Source organism: Mastomys coucha, unplaced genomic scaffold (assembly GCF_008632895.1).
Source record: "Mastomys coucha isolate ucsf_1 unplaced genomic scaffold, UCSF_Mcou_1 pScaffold21, whole genome shotgun sequence".
NCBI classification, from domain to species: domain Eukaryota; kingdom Metazoa; phylum Chordata; class Mammalia; order Rodentia; family Muridae; genus Mastomys; species Mastomys coucha.
In genome coordinates this window covers 151,202,267-151,208,965 of record NW_022196904.1, presented here as the reverse complement: position 1 = coordinate 151,208,965, position 6,699 = coordinate 151,202,267, and the positions used below count along the sequence as shown (strand labels likewise).

The 6,699-nt window shown below is 30.7% G+C and overlaps 1 long non-coding RNA gene across 2 annotated transcripts in view; it reads right to left on the bottom strand.

The window, feature by feature from the left end:
- LOC116101116 overlaps nucleotides 1-5,055 on the bottom strand; it is a 44,039-nt gene extending 38,984 nt beyond the window's left edge. For both annotated transcript variants that reach the window (XR_004122786.1, XR_004122787.1), the window contains exons 1-2: nucleotides 5,038-5,055; nucleotides 3,994-4,192 (exon numbers count right to left, since the gene is read on the bottom strand). This is a non-coding gene — a long non-coding RNA (uncharacterized LOC116101116). The remainder of the gene's footprint in view (nucleotides 1-3,993; nucleotides 4,193-5,037) is intronic.
- Nucleotides 5,056-6,699: the final 1,644 nt, after the last annotated feature.

Here is a 6,699-nt window from a genome sequence, read left to right as displayed (position 1 = left end):
AAAAAAAAAAAGAACAGCTTAGATATTTCAAAAGTATAAAAAAGAAAAAAAAAAGAACTTGGTACTGAAAATGTACATTCCAAGGACTATGTATTTTATATTTGCTCAATATGAGTTAGTTATAATTTATAATATTCTGGTCAATAGGCTTTATTATGCCTACAAATATGCAATGCCCTTAGTATTCATTAGTTGTCCATAAAATGTAATTTTGAGAAATAAATATCTTTAAGGTACTGAAAATTATAACAATATCTAACTATTAAAGAGGTGTAGTAGGTTTGCTACTTCTCCTATTCTTTCATCCTGTCATTTTAAATGGCCTTAAATAAATAATTAATAATTAATAATATATATTTATAAGGATATATATGTATTCATATGTTAACATATGTGTATATTTATTATTATATACATATTAATATTGTGATTCTGGCAGTATATGTTTCTATTGCTCAAAACTTCCATGCTTTAAAACATTCATTTTAATGGCATAGTATTTTATAAATACATATGAACTTATCACATTTGTATCAAATGCATAAATAAAATATTTAGCTAGGTAGGGTGTAAGTAAAGTGAGTGAATTACTATAATTTTCTCTCACTGAAACATACATTTTTAATATAGATTATCTAATTTTATTCAGTATATTTATTCTGTTTCTGTTTTCACATCTTCTCCATCCTGATATGACTGACCTAGAAATTTTTATCCAAACCCTTCCCTATGGAACATCTAGATGTGACTTACCCACTGAAGCAAGTGTCTCCAACACCCTATGAGGGACTTTGAGAATTCCACGTACTACACAGTCATAATCTCCCAGTCACACTGTGACTCTACATGTACACAAGCTCCAACAATTAGAATTCCATCTGGAAGATGTGTTCAGGAAATACCTTGAGCTTCGGGTGACAGTACAGTTTACTCAGTGCACATTTCAGACAGCCCTTTCACACAAGCCCAGCAAGGCTCACAACGGCCATATTGATTATGATTATATATGTTGCCTGGCCTTCTCTCACTCTTACTTTAATGTTGCTAATGAATAGACCTTATGTTGTGCTTAGCCTGATTTTAAAGTGTTAATTTGATAGGTAGATATAGCCAGTATTTAGTATCTTAGAACTCAAAATGCAAATGAAACTAAAATTATTGGATTTGTTCTTTGCAGCTCAGTTGGTAACACAGAATTAATATCACAGTCATGCAAATCCAAAACATTGATTTTAATTAGAAACTATTTTATTACAAACTGTATATAAACACAGAAAATTGTATTAGATACAGAACTCAGACTGCTGGCACCCATGTGTGTATGTGCAGACTGCCTGCATCTGTAACTATATTGAAATGGCAACATGTTCATTTAGGTTGAAGATTATTTTCAATCCTGCATGAAAGTCTTAAGATTTGTTGTCTTGGGCAAATCTACTCAAATGCCAATTCCCAAGGAAAGTAAATGCATATTCAAATTCTATTACATGAGTTTGGATATGGAACAAAGACAACAGAACAGTATTAAATATCCATATATGTATGATCTATGTGAAGCAATACTCTAGGTTAAGTATTCTACATCTTTGAAGGAATCAATATATTGTAAAACTGGATGAGAATTTTTCTTTACTATGTTGAGGTAAGAAGTAGGTAAAGTTCTGGTTTCTTCCCAACTCTTTCTTAACTGGTATTTTGAATTATATATCCTAAGTCATTATCAGACATCATTCCATAATTAATAAATGTTTTATCTTTCAAATTAACGGGCATTTTGTTGCTTAATATCTAATATTCATTTAGCTATTTTTAAGAAATATACAGAAATCCATATAACTCATAAACTAAATAAAAAAAGTGTAGATGAGCTACTTCTGAGCTCTGTTGAAATACAGTTTTGCATCAGAATAAGTCCTCATAACTTTCTTTCCCAGTCATGTTTATTTTCTTTTCCCTACATTACAGAACCGATTTAAATCATGTATTATTTCATCTGCTATCTACTAACCATCCACTTAATATGAAATCATTCAAACAAGAGTCAAATATTTTATTTAACAGACTATATCTCATTATTCAGCAGATAATCTATATACTAAATTTAGAACATTTTAGAAAAAACACATTTGCCTTAAGAAGTTAGTATATCATCAACATCCAAACTAGATCAGAACAATACAAAAAAAAATCAGGCAAAAGTCTGTATTGAGTAACATGATAAGTATCTAAGAAAGACAGTCTCACTATTGTATGAGAAATGATCACCATAATACACAGTAATGCATGTAATAAATGGATAAACATTTAAACTTTCAAGAATGAAATGAGACCTCTATATAAGTCAAGTTATTTTAAGTCTATTGTTATTATTTATAATGTCCAATATCTAATTAATTATAATAGCTAATAGCTAATAATATAATATTTTAAAAGAATTATTATTATTGGGACTCACCTGAATCACAAATTGAGCAAAATATAAGTATAGCATATGTAGAGAAAAGATAAAATTACAAAACAAGAAGAGGTGTTTACAACCAATTCTATAGTAGAAATGAAATGAAACTCATTTAAAAATACCAACTATTTGTTATACAAAAAGGAAATCCACAATGTTAATGGTTGAGGTTTTAGAACAAATTAAATATAGACTGGCTACCAAAAAAGTAAAGATTGAGTATTTAGCATGAAACTGGAAGTCTAAGTGAGGTCAATCTTATATAAAAAGTACATAAATGTATAATAATTGAAAGAGAATAGACGCTGGATATTGGTTATTAAGGAAAATGTCATACATGTAGCAGAATCACATAAAATTGCATGTACTCAGAGAGAGTGTGGAGAGTACACACATATGCTCGTCAAAATTCATAATTGCATCTACATTGCTATTTATATATATAAATCTAGGTACACATCCTCATATGTATGTACATATATGTATATATGCATATATATGTCCATATAGCTACAGATGTAAAATGGAAATATGATAAAATATCTTAATACAGCATCTAAAGTTGAAAATACATTTGAACCAAGACTAACAAGAATTATTAGAAGAAATTTAAGGGAAAAGAAACTAAAATTCTACTGATATATATATATATATATATATATATATATATAATATAAAACACTCCAATATATGAATAGAGATACTATAAACAGAAATGAAAGTATAATTATCCATTTATATAAACCCATATTGCTTAGACAACTTCAATAAGAATGTGAAAACACTGCTGAATGATGTTTAAAAACTGTTTATACGACTTGAAGTTTTAATAAGAAGTGAAATAGAAAAACATTAACAAAACTATTTTGGATTTTATTCAAGGAGAATTGTATTGCATTTATCCTAAGTAATAAATAAATTATAAATTAGTGGCAAGAGACAAAGGGTATCAACAAGATAGAGGTATTTGTTGTGCATGGAGAGCTCAGACACAGACACAAGCATAGCTTAGAATTAAGCTTATTAAGATGTCTGTGATCCTAATCATACAAGAATGATGAAACATTCAATGATTAGTCCAGGCACTGTCAATGATGATATTTTTTTCTTCATCAAATACCACAAATGAAAACAAACTCAAGATGAGCTAAATCATAACAATGAATATCACAATTTTCAAATTCATAGAAGAAAATCTAATAACGAATAGAGAAACATGTATATGGATTATTTCAATACAAATTCTGAGTGAAAATAAAAATATTTAGAATTATAACCTTCATATCAAGTCATTCTTGCCAAAGAATTTGAAACTTAGAAAATAATACAATAGGCTATCTATGAAAGATATACATAAAATTTCAAACATAAATATTGTATGTACACATTTTCACCCATTTTCTTCTACTTCCAACACCTCCAGTATCCGTATCTCTCTCCTCCTCAGCTTCTAAAAGCCTTTCCCTAATTCAACCACAGTTGTCCCAACTTCAGTCTAATGGTTGGGTGTTAGTATATGCATCAATCTCAGTCACCTGCTTGTTGGGCCTCTCACAAAACAGTCATGCTAGGCTCCTGTCTGTAAGCACACTGTAGCATTAGTAACAGTGTTAGATCTTGGATCCTCCCTTTGAGATGGTTCTCAAATTGGACTTGTCACTGGACCTCTTTGCTCTCAGTCTCTTCTCCATTTTTGTTCCTGCAGTTCTTTTAGACAGGAACAATTTTATGGAGCTGGAAAGAAATTTGTATGTACATTAATGGAACTAAAAAATATACTGGCAACACAGAAAGACAAATGCCATTGTTCTCTCTTATCTGTAGATCTTAGCTCCAGTCTGTACACTTGAATATAAAACCAATATTTATATATTTTATATATAAATATCTCATTTTCATTATTCAGTATTCAGTTGAAGGACATATAGATTGTTTTTATTTCCCAGGTGTTGTGACTAGAGTGGAAACAAAAATGATTTAGCAAGAATCTCTGGAGACTGTGAAGACCTTAGGGTATATGTCAAAGAGTGGAACAGTTGGGTAATGAGATAAATCTACTTTTAGCTTTTTTTCTTTTAAAAAAATACCTTTTTATTGCATAATTATGGATATTATGATATGACTATATATATTTATAGAAAAGTAGGCCAACCCAGTCTACAGAGTGAGTTCCAGGTTAACCAGGGCTGTACAGAGATACCCTGTCTTGAAAAACCAAAAAAAAAAAAAAAAAAAAAAGAAAGAAAGAAAGAAAAGAAAAGAAAAGAAGAGTAGCATAGGTAAATATGTCAGAAAGAAGAAACTGTTTTCTTGCTATTGTAACAAATTGTTATAAGCAGATTATCTAAAAAAAATCACAAAAATAAGAAAGAAAATCACAAAAGTATAAATATTTGTGTTTCTATTTGAGATATCTGAAAATTAGATGTCCAGAGCATCTTACAGTAGAATAACACTGAAATATCATCCATGTTGTATTTATGTCCAGAGAAACAAGGCAAGTGTGCCAGATAGTTTTATATCAAATTGACACGAAACTAAGGTCAAGCAAGGGGAGGGAACTACAAATGAGGAAATACCTTCATATTATCTGTCTGTATGGAAGCCTGTGGGGCATTTTCTTCCTGATCAATTGATGTGGGAAGACCCAGCCCATTGTGATATCACTGGGTTGGAGGTCCTAGGTTCTATAAGAAGGCAGAATGAGAAAGTCATAAGGAGCAAGCCAGTAAGCAGCATTCCCCCATGCTCTCTAAATAAGTTCCTGCCACCAAGTTCCTGCCCTGTTTGTGTTCCTGTCCTTACTTCTTTTGATAACAAACAGTGGTATAGAAGTGTAAGCTGAATAAATCCTTTTCTCTCCAACTTGCGTTTTGTTCATGCTATTTCATTGCAGCAGTAAAAACACTAAGACAAGGAGAATCTGTTTCCCTATTTCTCACAACTTCAAAAATATACCTACAGTCCCTGGGTAGTGGCTACATTCTATCTCCAGTTTTCTAGTCAGTAGAGGAAATCTCTCTTCATCATATATACATTTATTTCATCTAGGAAAGATTTTTAGCATTTTAAGGATTTATGTAATTATCTTGGAGCTACCTGGAAAACCAAGAATAATCTTAGGTTCTCAACATATGCACTGAGAACTATGAAGCCCCTTTGGCTATGCAAAGTAGGTTACTTAGGGAGCAAGGAAGAGAGGTTATTATTCTACAAATCACCATTTGGAAACTCATTTTCTTCTGAAAGAAGAAAAAAAATGTCCTTACATATGGTAGAATGACAACAAAGTAAGCTGAAGGTAGATAAGAGATTCACAAAGATCAATAAATCCAGGCAAAAATGCATAGAGAAAAGTAACCATGACATGACAATACAGCAAAGAAAAGCAAACACAATGACGAATTATGTACATTCATACCTGGATGAATGAGATACACATGAGCAAAATTCATAAATCACCAATAAACATCAATATTTCTCATGTGGCTTATAATAATTTCTTTCCTGCTATTAATTTATGAGATGGGAACTTTCAAGTTAAATACGCTCTAGACAAATTTAACTCAAGAAAAATAGACAATTGTATTAATGCAACACACAGTGATACTAAACACTTGGACAACAGTTAACAAAATTTTCTTGCACTATAAAAAAATTAAAAGGAGTGCCTCTGTCATATTTTAATACAATTTGACAGCAACATTCAGTATGTATGGTGATGAAATATAAATTAGAGCATATATTTTATAATTCCCAAAAGGTATTGCTGGTAACTTTACTACATAACATATCAAATGGCAATTCATATAAAGGAAAAACAATTAGGAACTCACAGGGACATGAGACTGAAGGAATAGGGTCCTGTTTTAGAAGTCTTGCCTATACCTGCAATTTGTATTTCCCATTTCACCCCAGCAGATTCCCTACATCAAGTCACCTTTTAGTTGCCTATCATTTTCTTTTTGTAATGTGTTAGAGTATCTCTTAATTTCTGAGACACTTTGGTAGAAATATGTTTGTAGAATTTTTGTAGAAATATGCCATTTCAATGCATCTACAGAGTCATTTTTATCTTCCTTTTCATGTTAAAAAGTAGCTTGTTAGTAGAATTTATATGTTCATTTACCCATGTCTTGCATTTTTAAATTTCTCCATGCAGGATCACTGATATGTAATGTGTTTCCTAAGTTTTACTGAGATAGTATAAGTGATTAACTATATTTTAAACACTGAGCTTT